The sequence below is a fragment of the Anomaloglossus baeobatrachus genome, chromosome 8 (genome assembly GCF_048569485.1).
Source record: "Anomaloglossus baeobatrachus isolate aAnoBae1 chromosome 8, aAnoBae1.hap1, whole genome shotgun sequence".
NCBI classification, from domain to species: Eukaryota; Metazoa; Chordata; class Amphibia; order Anura; family Aromobatidae; genus Anomaloglossus; species Anomaloglossus baeobatrachus.
Genome location: NC_134360.1, coordinates 232290384 through 232305563, shown reverse-complemented (window position 1 = coordinate 232305563; position 15180 = coordinate 232290384). Strand labels below are relative to the sequence as shown.

The 15180-nt window shown below is 48.4% G+C and overlaps 1 long non-coding RNA gene across 1 annotated transcript in view; it reads right to left on the bottom strand.

Moving 5' to 3' along the window:
* LOC142248917 (uncharacterized) overlaps positions 1 to 15180 on the bottom strand; it is a 142020-nt gene that overhangs the window by 125103 nt on the left and 1737 nt on the right. Inside the window, exon 2 of the long non-coding RNA XR_012724961.1 lies at positions 4110 to 4302. This is a non-coding gene — a long non-coding RNA (uncharacterized LOC142248917). The remainder of the gene's footprint in view (positions 1 to 4109; positions 4303 to 15180) is intronic.

The following is a 15180-nucleotide window of genomic DNA, read 5'->3' as shown; positions in this document are numbered from 1 at the left end:
TTCAATATACAGTGGAACCTCGCTTAACGAGTAACCCAGTTAACGAGAATTTCGCTTAACAAGCAAAGCTTTCTGTAAATTTGTAACTTTGCTGTACGAGCAAAATACTCACTGCACACACTTTCGCTTCCGTACATCGATCGCGCTCTGACCTGCTCTTGTAGTCCACATAAACACACACAAACACGCACAAACAAACACGCACGCACACACATACAGTATTATGCTCACCTTACCTTCCGTTCCATCGCCGGCCTCATGGTTCTTGTAGTTCGCCGGTATATTGCAACGAGGGAGGAATCCTCGTGGCAAACTACAAGATCCAGGAGGCCGGCGATGGAACGGAAGGTAAGGTGAGCATAATATGTATACCTTCCATTCCATCGCCGGCCTCCTGGGTCCTGTAGTTTGCCGGTATAGGCTGTGTATATGCAGGCATCGCAACGAAGCAGGAACTTCCTCTGTCACCGCTACACAAAGGCAGCGCGCTGACCAATCAGAGGCAAGCGGCTCCTGCCTTTGACGTCAGCGCTCTGGGTGCGGAAGTTCCTCCCTCTTCGTGATGGTAACTCGATACACAGCCCGTACTAGCGAACAGCAATTCCCAAGAGACCGGCGATGGAACAGGTAAGGTGAGCATAATATGTGCGTGCGTGTTTGTGTGTGTTTGTGCGTGTTTGTACGTGTGTGGAATGACACAATAGGGGACCAGGATGGGACATTTAACAAGTTGTGGAACAAATTGTCTGCATTGCAATGATTTCCTATGGGAAATCTTGCTTTGCTGAACGAGTAACTTGGTTAACAAGCACAGTCCCAGAATGGATTGTTCTCGTTAACCAAGGTTCCACTGTATAGGTTTTGTGAAGTCTGAAGAGTCTCTTTTAGGGTACGGTCACACTGGCGTATAAAGCAGGCAAGTGTAATGCGAGAAAATGAATTAATCAATGAATCAGGTCAGATCTGCAAGCTTTTCCTCAGCTTAAATCAGACTGAAAAAAAAAAAATCGCACCATACTGCAATTGGCAGCATATATCAGACAAGACTCGTCATTGCAAGTTTATGGGTGCAAGGAGAAAACCGGCCGGCACATGAAACATCTGTATGCTGTCTATGGTTTACGGATACATTACCATTCTGTAGCATAGAACACTAAATGGTCCTGTAAATTATTGTAGAATAATAGCTGCTGAAAAAACAATGCATTGTATACAGATGTCATACGGATGCTATGTGAGAAAAAAAAAAACCTTACAGTCACATAGTGTTTGCATGATATATGGAATACCAAATGGATTTCACTTGTCCAACTTTTCTGGATGAGAATGGCACCCATTTATTTTATATGCCAGAGTGATTGTACCCTTAATGGAAACTCTTAGGCGGGCTTTGCACACTACGACATCGCAGGTGCGATGTCGGTGGGGTCAAATTGAAAATGACGCACATCCGGCGTCGCATGCGACATCGTAGTGTGTAAAGCCTAGATGATACGATTAACGAGCGCAAAAGCGTCGTAATCGTATCATCGGTGCAGCGTCGGCGTAATCCATAATTACGCTGACGCGACGGTCCGATGTTGTTCCTCGTTCCTGCGGCAGCACACATCGCTGTGTGTGAAGCCGCAGGAGCGAGGAACATCTCCTACCGGCATCACCGCGGCTTCTGTAGAATATGCGGAAGGAAGGAGGTGGGCGGGATGTTTACATCCCACTCATCTCCGCTCCGATTGGCCGCCTGCCGTGTGATGTCGCAGTGACGCCGCACGACCCGCCCCCTTAACAAGGAGGTGGGTCGCCGGCCAGAGCGACGGTCGCAGGGCAGGTGAGTATATGTGAAGCTGGCGTAGCGATAATTTTCGCTACGCCAGCTATCACAACATATCGTACCTGCGACGGGGGCGGGGACTATCATGTGCGACATCGCAGCATTGGCTTGCGATGTCGCAACGTGCAAAGCCCGCCTTAGCTTTAAATTTCCAATTGGATAATTTCGGCAAGAGCTGAACTTTTAGGTACCACATTGCTCAATAGCAGACCCCCATCTTCATAGGCCATTTGTCTGGAAATCACTTCTAGATTTCAGACCTGTTGGCGGTCTGTATTTCAGTAGTATGAGCTTCATTACCTTATCTTACTAATATTGCAGTTTTATATAATGTTGGGGGTGCTTTATAATAAATTTTAGGTGTCGACCATCCATCCCTTTGCACCCTACACATAAAATCCACGGATCAGCATCTCATCTTCATAAATCCTCTACTCAAAACTAATAATATTACACTCAAGAAAGGCATTTGCAGTGACTTCACCAGGACAATTCCCTCTGATAGAGCGCAGCAAAATCTCACCGCTCTTACTCTAACGAATCCCCCAGTCTGTGATGATAATGAAATCTTCTTTTCTGTAGACATAGAGGATGTCCCCATGACCATTACAATTTTGTAGCAACACACAAATATTTTTTGAAAAATACATTCATTTACACAATCCATTTAAAACATGGTATAATTGGCAACAGTATTGGAATAAGTCTACAGTTTTGTGTCTAAGACAATCACTTTGTTTACAGTCAGAAAAGTGTATCCAGGAATTTGTGTTTTGACATTAGGTCAGTGCTCTACAACATTTGGCTTTCCAGCCATTGTGCAATTACAACTCCCAGTATGTTGGAGATTGCAGACTATTGCTTTTAGTATTTTCATTTACATTGTGGGTCATCTAAGAGCAACACCTATGTTTTGCTTTGTACTGAGGCTTCTTGGATTGTAGATATCAGGTGGTGCACAGGGTTCAATCTCCTACTAAGACAGCAGTGCTGTGCTTAGCATTGATGCCCATAAACTACGAGACACATCTGTATGAAGACCACCATAATGTCAAAAATCACAATCAAATACCAGTCCTTAGGTCCTCCTATTCTGTAACATTACTAAAACAGATATAACTTTATAATGATTTAATGTAATCTTAGTTCCTCTCACTTGACAATGAATAGTGGCCACAATTACCGCTCCAATAGGGTTTAATAAATAATTTTCCTTAAAGGAAACCTGTCACGTTTAACATGGTGTCCAACATGAGAGCAACATATTACAAGGCGTGTGGAGGGGAGAAGATTAATGTTTCATTTTATCGAAAGCTTTAGGATCACTTTTATTTTAGAGACTAAAACCCCAGAGCTTATCCCGAGCCTATGAGTCCAATGGGCGGAGTCTCATCAAGAATATAAAGTTGGACCACCTACTGGACTTCTAAGCTTCGATTTAGTAAGAATGTGACAGTCTTCCGTTGCAGTTTAATAGGTCACTGGTGTACTTCCGTACACAGCTAGGATGACTTGTCCGTACAGGTGCTAAGCTTAGTGACAATTTATGTCGGACGTTTAATGGGGCCTTGTTGATTGTCGCCCAGGTAGAATAGTATTTTACCAATCTACAGAAGAGGACATCTTAAGGCCTTTAATTACTAATGATTTTTTGGATACAGGTGGAGTTGTGTTTTATGTCTCCATATTGTGGTATTTTTAATTTTTTGTCCAATTTTTGTTTTTAATAATTGTCAGGTTCCTTTTTTTTATATGCAAGACTGAAGTTCACAAAAAAATCTACCCCAAAAAATAGGAATACAATGAGGTTACAACTACAATTAATGATTATATGATCAGTAGAGTATAAAAAGCTTCTGAACAAACATTTGCTTGTCTTTACTTGGAATGTGAATACTTTATCCTGTAATTTGTAAATGAACGGTTCATTTTTTTATGTTTGTAGATTTTCTTGTGTGTTCTGAGAGCCAGTGATAGAGTGACCCATCATAGCATATTATTCTTTACTCAACGTAGACTCGTTGCCCGGTCTCATGGCTTTATCATTGTGTAATAAAGTTTCAATTTCAACTCCTAACGAAAATGATTTTGCATCTCACAGAAAAGATAGCAACATATCCGTTTAACATTTTTCAAAGATTTATTTTCATGCTTGTTTGTGGTTTAAAGCGATTAAACTTACATTTTTTTTCTTATAAAAGGTCTTTTTGTATTATTACATGTGGATTGTCTGGTGGTAATTTGATTGTTTTGCGATGGTTAAGGTGGGTGTAATGCTTACCTGCTATTTTCTTTAGCATTTTCAGCAGATTCATTATCCATCGATCCACTCAGTAATACTTAGTAACTCCTACTTGATCACATTGTCTAATGGAGTGTAAATTAGTCATAAGTTCTCCATCTTCATTAGGGGTGGTGGTTACTAGTCTGTTCCTGCTACTTTACTCTGCAGTTATGCTTTTTTACATCGGCTCCTATGTATAAACACAAACCCAGCGTGAATTTAGTGCATGGAGAACTCACATGTATTTCAGCAATGGCAGAATGATTTTGAACTATAAGAAAATATCTATTTAGTCAGAAATAGACCATTAGGTAGTTGCCGTTTCTATAACTAACCATAAGCCTAAGTTCACACTTACAAACTTTTGATGCAATGCTTGCTTGCAGATTGGATTTAATTATCCCTCTATACTTTTCAACTATGATTTTAGCTAAAAAGACACATGCAAAACCTGAATCAAAAATGGAAAGTGCAGATGTAAGGGGGATGAGATCAATACATGAAATTATTGGTACAAAGTATAGTCAATGACTTATAAAAGTCGACTACGTTTTGGTGTCCGCCTGCAGAAAACGTATATGCCTGAAAATAGTACAAAACAGAGCACACGGTAATGTAGTCTGCTCCATTACAGTCAACTGCCCTGTCGGCGCCTGCGTGCAAAACACGCTTTGCGGGTGTGGGAGGGGCGGTTCGCACGGATGGCCCAACGGGACCACTTTACGTAAGGCAAAACGCAGTGTGAAAGTAGCCTAAGCCTATGAGTCCTGCTTTATCCATCTATGGCTGGTTTCAGATATCCGTGTTTCAGGTACGTGTGACATCCGTTTTTAAAACGGATGCCATACGTACCCATGTTATAATTAGCTGTTACTCACACGTCCGTGTTTTCACACGAACCGTGTGACCTCTCATGACCCCGCACGCACACACGCAGACATGTCCGTTTTTTCTCCAGCAGCACGGGTGTCACACGGATCAAACACTGATGTGATCCGTGTAACATCAGTGTGACACGTATTGGAGAAAACATGGGTCTTTTTAATAAAAAGATTTTCTATATTTACCTGTATCCAGCAATGCTGTCTCCAGCTCTGCTGCCTCCCACTCCTGACTGCCGCTCATTATACTCCCTGAATATTCAGTGCCCTGTGGAGCTGGAAGCCGAAGCATCGCGGGGGACTTCAGTGCCGGGGACTGCATCGCTGGATGAGTATACAGCAGAGTGTGACTGTGTGTGTGTATCCAGTGTATACATGCATATGCGCTATGTGTGTGTATGTGCTCGGTGTATTCATGTGTGTCTGCTATGTGTGTATACATATGTATATGTGCTCAGTGTATTCTTGTGTGTGTGCGCTGGTTGTGTGTGTGTCGTGAGAACCTGGAAACCGGGGTATTGCGGGGACAGCTTCTGGGACTTATCACAGTTCCCAATGAACTCTGATGAACCTGTGAAGCTGTAGCACGGGTGTCGCGGAGGTCATCAGGATGTCATCAGAATTCATTGGGAACTCCAATGACCTCCTGGATGTCACTGTGCTTGTAGAATACTCACCTCTCCCCGCGGTGCTGTCCTCGCGCTGCTCCTGCTTCCAGGTCCTGAGTGCGGTGAATAATCGATGAATGTAATGAGTGATGGTCAGGAGCGGGAGGCAGCAGAGCCGGAAAAAACAGGTAAATATGGAAAGAAGGGAATTTTGTTTACTTACCGTAAATTCCTTTTCTTCTAGCTCTAATTGGGAGACCCAGACAATTGGGGTGTATAGCTACTGCCTCCGGAGGCCACACAAAGTATTACACTTAAAAGTGTAAGGCCCCTCCCCTTCTGCCTATACACCTCCCGTGGGATCACGGGCTCCTCAGTTTTAGTGCAAAAGCAAGAAGGAGGAAAGCCAATAAACTGGTTTAAGCAAATTCAATCCGAAGGAATATCGGAGAACTGAAACCATTCAACATGAACAACATGTGTATACAAAAAAACAGGGGCGGGTGCTGGGTCTCCCAATTAGAGCTAGAAGAAAAGGAATTTACGGTAAGTAAACAAAATTCCCTTCTTCTTTGTCGCTCTATTGGGAGACCCAGACAATTGGGATGTCCAAAAGCAATCCCTGGGTGGGTAAAATAATACCTCGTAATAGAGCCGTAAAACGGCCCCTTTCTACAGGTGGGCAACCGCCGCCTGAAGGACTCGTCTGCCTATGCTGGCATCCGCCGAAGCATAGGTATGCACCTGACAGTGTTTCGTGAAAGTGTGGAGGCTGGACCAGGTAGCCGCCTGACACACAAGCTGAGCCGTAGCCTGGTGCCTCAAGCCCAGGACGCATCCACCGCTCTGGTAGAATGGACCTTCAGCCCTGAGGGAACCGTAAGCCCAGCAGAACGATAAGCTAGAGAATTGGTTCCTTGAACCACCGAGCCAGTCTTGATTTGGAAGCCTGCAACCCTTTACGCTGGCTAGCGACAAGGACAAGAGTGCTTCCGAGCGGCGCAGGGACGCCGTACGATCGATGAAGAGTCTGAGTGCTCTCACCAGATCTAATCAAGTGCAAATCCTTTTCACATTGGTGAACTGGATGAAGAAAAACAGAGGGTACGGATACCCTGATTGAGATGAAAGGGGGGATTCCACCTTAGGGAGAAATTCCGGAACCGGACGCAGAACCCCTTGACCTGGTGAGACACCGGGAAGGGGACTTTGCACGACAATGCTGCCCCGACAGACACTCTCCGAAGTGAAGTGACTGCCCCTAGGAAAACCACTTTCTGCGAAAGGCGTGAGAGAGAAAAATCCCTCATAGGCTCGAATGGTGGTTTCTGCAGAACCATCAGCACCCTGTTCAAATCACAGGGTTCTAACAGTCGTTTGTAAGGAAGGACTAAGCGGCAAACCCCCTGCAGGAACGTGCGTACCTGAGGTAGTCTTGCTAGGCGCTTCTGAAAAAAATACAGAGAGCGCTGAGATTTGTCCGTTAAGGGAACCGAGCGACAAACCTTTTTCCAACCGAATTGCAGGAAGGAAAGAAAGTAGGCAAGGCAATTGGCCAGGGAGAAACTCCCTGAGCAGAGGACCAAGATAAGAATATCTTCCACGTTCTGTGGTAGATCTTGGCAGATGTGTGTTTTCTGGCCTGTCTCATAGTGGTAATGACCCCTTGAGATAACCCTGCAGATGCTAGGATCCAGGACTCAATGGCCACTCCATCAGGTTGAGGGTCGCAGAATTCAGAAGGAAAAAACGACCCTTGAGACAGCAAGTCTGGTCGGTCTGATAGTTCCCCCGGTTGGCCTACCGTGAGATGCCACAGATCCGGGTACCACGACCTCGTTGGCCATTTTGGAGCGACGAGGATGGCGCGGCGGCAGTCGGACCTGATCTTGCGTAACACTCTGGGCAACAGTGCCAGAGGTGGGAACGCATAAGGGAGTTGAAACTGCGACCAATCCTGAACGAAGGCGTCTGCCGCCAGAGCTCTGTGATCGTGAGACCGCGCCATGAATGCCGGGACCTTGTTGTTGTGCTGAGACGCCATTAGGTCAACGTCCGGCATCCCCCAGCGGCAACAGATCTCCTGAAACACGTCCGGGTGAAGGGACCATTCCTTTGCATCCATGCCCTGGCGACTGAGAAAGTCTGCTTCCCAGTTTTCTATGCTCGGGATGTGAACTGCGGATATGGTGGGTGCTGTGGCTTCCACCCACAGCAGAATCCGCCGGACTTCCTGGAAGGCTTGCCGACTGCGTGTCCCACCTTGGTGGTTGATGCAAGCCACCGCTGTGGAGTTGTCCGACTGAATTCGGATCTGCCTGCCTTCCAGCCACTGTTGGAACGCTTTTAGGGCAAGATACACTGCCCTGATCTCCAGAACATTGATCTGAAGTGAGGACTCTTGCTGAGTCCACGTACCCTGAGCCCTGTGGTGGAGAAAGATCGCTCCCCACCCTGACAGACTCGCGTCCGTCGTGACCACCGCCCAGGATGGGGTTAGGCAAGATTTCCCTTTCGATAATGAGGTGGGAAGAAGCCACCACCGAAGGGAAGCTTTGGTTGCTTGAGAGAGGGAGACGTTCCTGTCTATGGACGTCGGCATCCTGTCCCACTTGCGTAGGATGTCCCATTGAAGAGGACGCAGGTGAAACTGCGCGAAAGGGACTGCTTCCATTGCTGCCACCATCTTCCCCAGGAAGTGCGTGAGGCGCCTCAAGGGGTGTGACCGACCTTGAAGGAGTGATTGTACCCCTGTCTGTAGTGACCGCTGTTTGTCCAGCGGAAGCTTCACTATCGCTGGAAGAGTAAGAAACTCCATGCCAAGATATGTCAGCGATTGGACCGGTGTCAGATTTGACTTTGGAAAATTGATGATCCACCCGAAACTCTGGAGAATCTCCAGAGTAACGTTGAGGCTGTGTTGGCATGCCTCTTGAGAGGGTGCCTTGACCAGCAGATCGTCTAAGTAGGGTATCACTGAGTGACCCTGAGAGTGGAGGACCGCAACTACTGTAGCCATGACCTTGGTGAAAACCCTTGGGGCTGTCGCCAGGCCGAACGGCAGTGCCGCGAACTGAAGGTGTTCGTCTCCTATGGCGAAGCGCAAGAAGCGCTGATGCTCTGGAGCAATTGGTACGTGGAGATAAGCATCCTGATATCGATCGATGCTAGGAAATCTCCTTGGGACATTGAGGCGATGACGGAGCGGAGGGATTCCATCCGGAACCGCCTGGTCCTTAGGTGTTTGTTGAACAGTTTTAGGTCCAAAACAGGACAGAAGGACCCGTCCTTCTTTGGAACCACAAACAGGTTGGAGTAGAAACCGTGACCCTGTTGCTGAAGAGGAACCGGGACCACCACTCCTTCTGCCTTCAGAATGCCCACCGCCTGCAGCAGAGCCTTGGCTCGCTCGGGATGCGGAGATGTTCTGAAGAATCGAGTCGGAGGACGAGAGCTGAACTCTATCCTGTAACCGTGAGACAAAATGTCTCTCACCCAACGGTCTTTTACTTGTGGCAGCCAGGTGTCGCAAAAGCGGGAGAGCCTGCCACCGACCGAGGATGCGGTGTGAGGAGGCCGTAAGTCATGAGGAAGCCGCCTTGGTAGCGGCGCCTCCGGCGGTCTTTTTAGGGCGTGATTTAGACCGCCACGCGTCGGAGTTCCTCTGATCCTTCTAAGGCCTTTTGGACGAGGAGAATTGGACCTGCCTGCGCCCCGCAAGGACCGAAACCTCGACTGTCCCCTCCTCTGTTGGGGTATGATCGGTTTAGCCTGAGGAAAGGATGTATCCTTTCCCTTGGATTGTTTGATGATTTCATCCAGTCGCTCACCAAACAAGCGGTCGCCAGAGAATGGCAAACTGGTTAGGCACTTTTTTGGAAGCAGAATCTGCCTTCCATTCCCGCAACCACAAGGCTCTGCGTATTACCACTGAATTGTCGGACGCAACCGCCTTCCGGCTCGCCGAGTCCAGGACAGCATTAATGGCGTATGACGCAAACGCTGACGTTTGAGATGTTAAAGACGCAGCCTGCGACGCAGACATACGTGTGACTGCCTCAATTTGCGCTTGAGCCGCTGAGACCGCTTGGAGCGCCCAGACGGCTGCGAAAGCTGGAGCAAAGACACGGCAATAGCTTCATAGATGGATTTCAACCAGAGCTCCATCTGTCTGTCAGTGGCATCTTTGAGTGAAGCCATATCTTCCACTGCAACTAAGGATTTAGCCGCTGGAGATAGGAGGTCCACATTGGAACACTGAACCCAGCCCTTGACAACGTCAAAAGGGAAGAGATAACGTGTATCCTTAAGGCGTTTGGAAAAAACGATATCTGGACAAGCCTGGTGGTTCTGGACTGCCTCCCTGAAGTCAGAGTGATCCAGAAAGCGTACTCAATGTACGCTTGGGGAACCTGAAAACGGAACTTCTCCTGCTGAGAAGCTGACTCCTCAGGCGTAGGAGCTGAGGGAGAAATAACCAACATATGATTGATGGACGCCGTAAGATCGTTCACTACGGTGTCACAATCAGGTGTATCCAGGTAGATAACGTTCTCAGGATCAGAATCCTGATCAGATACCTCCGCCTTATCATAGAGAGAGTCCCCATGCTGAGACCCTGAATGATGCGGTGACGTCGAGGGATGCTCCCAGCGAGGTCGCTTAGGGGGTCTGGGACTGCGGTCCGAGTCAGACCCCTCACCCTGGGATCCCTGAGACACTCCAGGAGCACCTTGTTGTACCAACTGGGGGGGGGGGGACCAGGGGCAATGAATCAACAGAGCCCATGGTCTGAGGGACCGGTCTGGACTGCAAGGCTTCTAGTATCTTAGCCATAGTCTCAGAAAGTCTGAAGTAAATACTGCAAACTCCGTCCCCATCACCTGGACCATTAGCAGAGACTCCGGCTGAGTAAGTTCCACAAGGGCCGTGCATTGCATACAATTGGGGTCCGTGGAACCTGCCGGCAGTATAGCCGTACATGCTGTACAGGCTGCATAGAAAACCTGTGCTTCTGCACCCTTGTTTTTCACAGACGATATGCTGTTATCTCCCCCGAACAATCAAGGAGGGTATATAGCCAAAATACAAAAGTGCGACCGAACAGTGCAATGTATAGCGTACAAGCATATATCTATATGTGCATTTCGGCACTAGTGGGGTCAGCACCACAGGTGCTGCTTACCGCCCGCTCACAGCGGTTGTGTGACCACCAGAATCCCTGCCAGGGTCTTCCCAAACTTGTCTCTTTTCTCAGTCACAGAAAAAACTGACATGAATGGCTGCCGGCGTCCTGTGTAGAGGAGGAGGCCGTGGGCGTGCCCCAGAAAGTGCGGGAATCCGGTTTCACACTGTGTACAGTGAGAGGGGTGGAGTATGCAAAGCATGCTCCATCTCTCAGCGCTGCCGTGCTGTGCAGCGTCACGCCCTTACCCTGACTGGCAGGCCAGTGGGCGGTAACGAAGTGAGAGTAGGCCGCAAAAGCCGGGGACTAGAGTGATAAGCGCGGCCCGGCATATAAGCCCTGGTCGGCGCGGAAGTCCCCGGCGCACCACAAGTCCCAGCCGCGCCTGAGATAAAAATGGCAGCGGCGGTTAGCGCGGCAGTCCCCCAATACTCTAACACACCCAGCACGCTGTAGTGTGCGATGGCACCAGTGCGGGCAGCGCCGCCATCCCTGGCGCACTAACACACCCAGCAGTGCTGCCGTGTGTCTGTGCGCGGTCCCCTTTATGGGGACACAGAGTACCTCAACGTAGCAGGGCCATGTCCCTGAGGATACTCAGCTCCATGTCCAGCAGATTCCCAGGGGCTGTGGATGGAGCACGGCCTCAGTGCCTGGAGACCGATAAGATCCCACTTCACCCAGAGCCCTAAGGGGATGGGGAAGGAAAGCAGCATGTGGGCTCCAGCCTCCGTACCCGCAATGGGTACCTCAACCTTAACAAACACCGCCGACAAAAGTGGGGTGAGAAGGGAGCATGCTGGGGGCCCTAGTATGGGCCCTCTTTTCTTCCATCCGACATAGTCAGCAGCTGCTGCTGACTAAACAGTGGAGCTATGCGTGGATGTCTGACCTCCTTCGCACAAAGCATGAAAACTGAGGAGCCCGTGATCCCACGGGGGGTGTATAGGCAGAAGGGGAGGGGCCTTACACTTTTAAGTGTAATACTTTGTGTGGCCTCCGGAGGCAGTAGCTATACACCCCAATTGTCTGGGTCTCCCAATAGAGCGACAAAGAAATATTTTTATTTCACAAGCCCGTGTTTTCTCCAGGACTTGTCACACGTATGGAAACACGGATGTCACACGTGTGACACACATTTGACCATAACCATGCCTGTGACTGGTACCTAATTAAACACGGACATCTGAAACCGGCCTATGATTGAGTGGGAAAAGTAGGACTCACAGGCTTTTTCTCTGAGTGTGGGAAGCAGGGTTTCTCTTAAAAGTGGGTGAGGGAAGAAGGACTTAAGGGATTTCTTTATGCGTTGGTGGGGCATTACACTCCTGTTCCTGTTTTGGGTCCACTCCACGTCAAGCTTTGCAGGCAGAAGGGCTTGAAGGGCAATCACCTGGGCCCTGGTATTGACTTTGATTGATGGAGACTACCTGTCTGCGTGCATTGGGACTGAGCTGGAGTTTGTTATCCTGCCTCGTGGCTGCTGTGAACTCTGGAGTCTTGTTTGCAATCTGCATCGGGTCTTGGACCTTCTGTTCCGCAGTTGTCTGACTTCCATGTCGCTCCTGTGACTCTTCTGCACATTACCTGTCTGCCAGCAGTATTCAGTTGTCTCTGCTGTCATCGGTCTCTAGTCCTCCTGTGTCTGCCCGTCAGTAACTCTGCTGCCTGTCAGCCTGCGGTCTCATCAGTTATTTTGCCATCAGTCATCCTGATTATGCCCACCTTCATTCCTGTTACCTGTTCGCCACGTAAACGGTATCTTCATTTATAAACCTGCTACATTCATTACTTGAATCTACATATAAGCAGCTATAATAATATCACAAGTTCACAAAATCAGCTTTGCATGGCACAAATAATCCCTGTAGAGTTTAATTAAAACCTAATCTGATAAGAAAAAGTTTTGAGCGAAATTGAGTATTTTCTCATGGCAAGTGCAACAATGCATATCCATCTACTGTAAGTAATAATCTTACCAACTATAGTGTAGAGTAGCAGACTGCAACTTGTGGCACTAGAGCTGTTGTAAAAGCACAACACCCATCATGACCTGAAAGTCACAAGCTTCTAAGCAAGAGATTTAATACAAGAGTAGAGTATCAGCAATGTGCCAGAATAGAGACTGCATTTTATTAAAAAGCCCTGAACTTCCTAAAAAGTAAAACTAGCAATGTCAATGAGAGCATTTATGGACTCTGTATTTAGCACTATAATATCTCTATGAAGTTTGAGAGGTATCTTATCTAGCAGGGAAGCGGTCAGAGTTGAAGCAACAACTGGAAATGCCCATCCTAACAAAAAGATAATAGTTTACAGCTAGTGTGACGCCCTGGACTAGTCAGGTTGTCCCAGGTAGTCACACACAACACCACACCCCCTCCCGGTTAGGTGACATCAGTCAAAGTAAAAGCCTTGTCACCACCCTCCAGGTTTGATGTCCATACCACGGGAGGCGGAGCCAGGCGGTTGGTTCCGCCCACCAAGGAGTTCACAGGCCTGGAGGCGGGAAAACACAGAGTCTAGTTCAAGGTCGTGAGGAGAGTAGTCTGGAGGAGGGAGAAAGCAGACAAGTTCATGAGCAGTCATGTATCCAGGCCTGCCAAGAGACTACCGGGTGGCTGGGTCGGAGCCCAGTCACCATTGGCAAGGAGGCAGACGGTGGTGGCCGCCTGCAGGAGCTGGGATTACAGCCGGTGGAACCGTAGGGACCAGGGTCGGGCGGTGGCCCGCCGGTACCGAACCGGGGAACTGATTGGAAACCGGAGAACCAGGAGGGGTACTCAGACCCAGTACAAAGCCCTGAACCGACAGGGCTGAGTCGAATCAACTGATTGCGGACTGGACTTAAGGACCTATCCCACACAAGCCCCGTTAGAAGACAACAGCCCAACCATACAGGGTAAAGCCACCGCCAAGGCATAGAGACCCAAAGGGCCAGCGTCTGCGGGCAAACGGGCTCCTACGGCATATACCAGTCGGGGAGCGGACTACCGGTGTCTAGGCATAGGAGTCAAACATTTACACACAGAGGTGCTGGAGAAAGGCGGAAACCACCAACCTATTCTGGGAGAAGCTGCAGCCGGCTGCGGGCCCCGTTCATCACTCCGTTTGGTTTACCAGAGACTCCAGTGTCTTGTGTCAGACACCGCACCGCACCGCAACATTCACCCTGCACCCCGGCCCTCGCCAACCGGGCCCCGTGACCAACACCACCTACCCACGAAGGGGTCAACACCTAGCTGCGCCATTACACCGCTCCCGGGAGCCCCCATACCTTCACCAAAGCGGTGGTGTCTAAATCAACCACAACCCGTGGGTGGCGTCACGAACTTACATCCCAAACCAAACCACCGCGGCCCCCGGCCGTGGAACTCCTCACCCAAGTCCCCGCGTGTAGAGCCAACTCCCTTGCAGAGCGACGTGACCCCCGGGTCCATGAGAGGCTCGAGCCACCACCCGCAGTACGAGCACGGATCCGAGCAGCTCGGCGGTCGCAGCCGAGCCCGCGGGGCGGTACACTAGTAGTAAGCTATGGATAATGGAGACATGGAAGATTGAAAGAGTCCCCATAGATATATATTTGCTTCCCCCCCTTTCTGTGTGTATTAAAACAACACACCACTTTATATATTATCACTATGGCTGCGTCACACCATCATTTATTCTCTCATCCGAGAGAATTGAGATGATCATGCAAATCTGACTGTATCATCAGAACGTGATCCGCTTTTCTCATATGACAAGAAGATGAAGAAAATGTTTTTCTCCATCTTCTCCGTTCTTTTAGTCCATGAAAATCAGACTAAACTTGGATGTCATCTGAGTGCAGTCCAGTGTTTTCTAGACTCATTGACTTGCATGGCTGAATGTGATCCGATCCAAACTAGGAGATGTTTAATTTTTTTCTTGGACCTCCTCTGTCCAAGGAAAAAAATCGGACATGTTCACAGCCCCATAGAATAACATTGGTCCAAGTGCAATCTGATGTTTTGTCAGATTGCACTCAAACCGAAAATACAATGGTGTGAGCGAGCCCTACTCCTGCTTCATTGTGCTCCTTATGTCTGCATGTTGGCATCCCTATTTGTGTTATTATTGTGCGCCGATATAATAATGTGCACTACTGTGTACATACTTCCTGAGTTCTAAGTTCACCGAGATTTTGTTTGCACTGTGACATTACTCTGGGCGTGAGCAATGTATGGTGAGACTACTGTTTGCATTATCTTCTGCTTGGCAATCAGTCTACAATGACATAATTATGGATATGTTATTCGGATCATAACATCAGTGTGTGCTATCCCTCTACTGTGACATTATTGTGCTTCATTTTTGTGCTGTTTGCAAAGAGTGAAACAATAATTTATTGGAGCAAAGTGGTAAAGCAAACA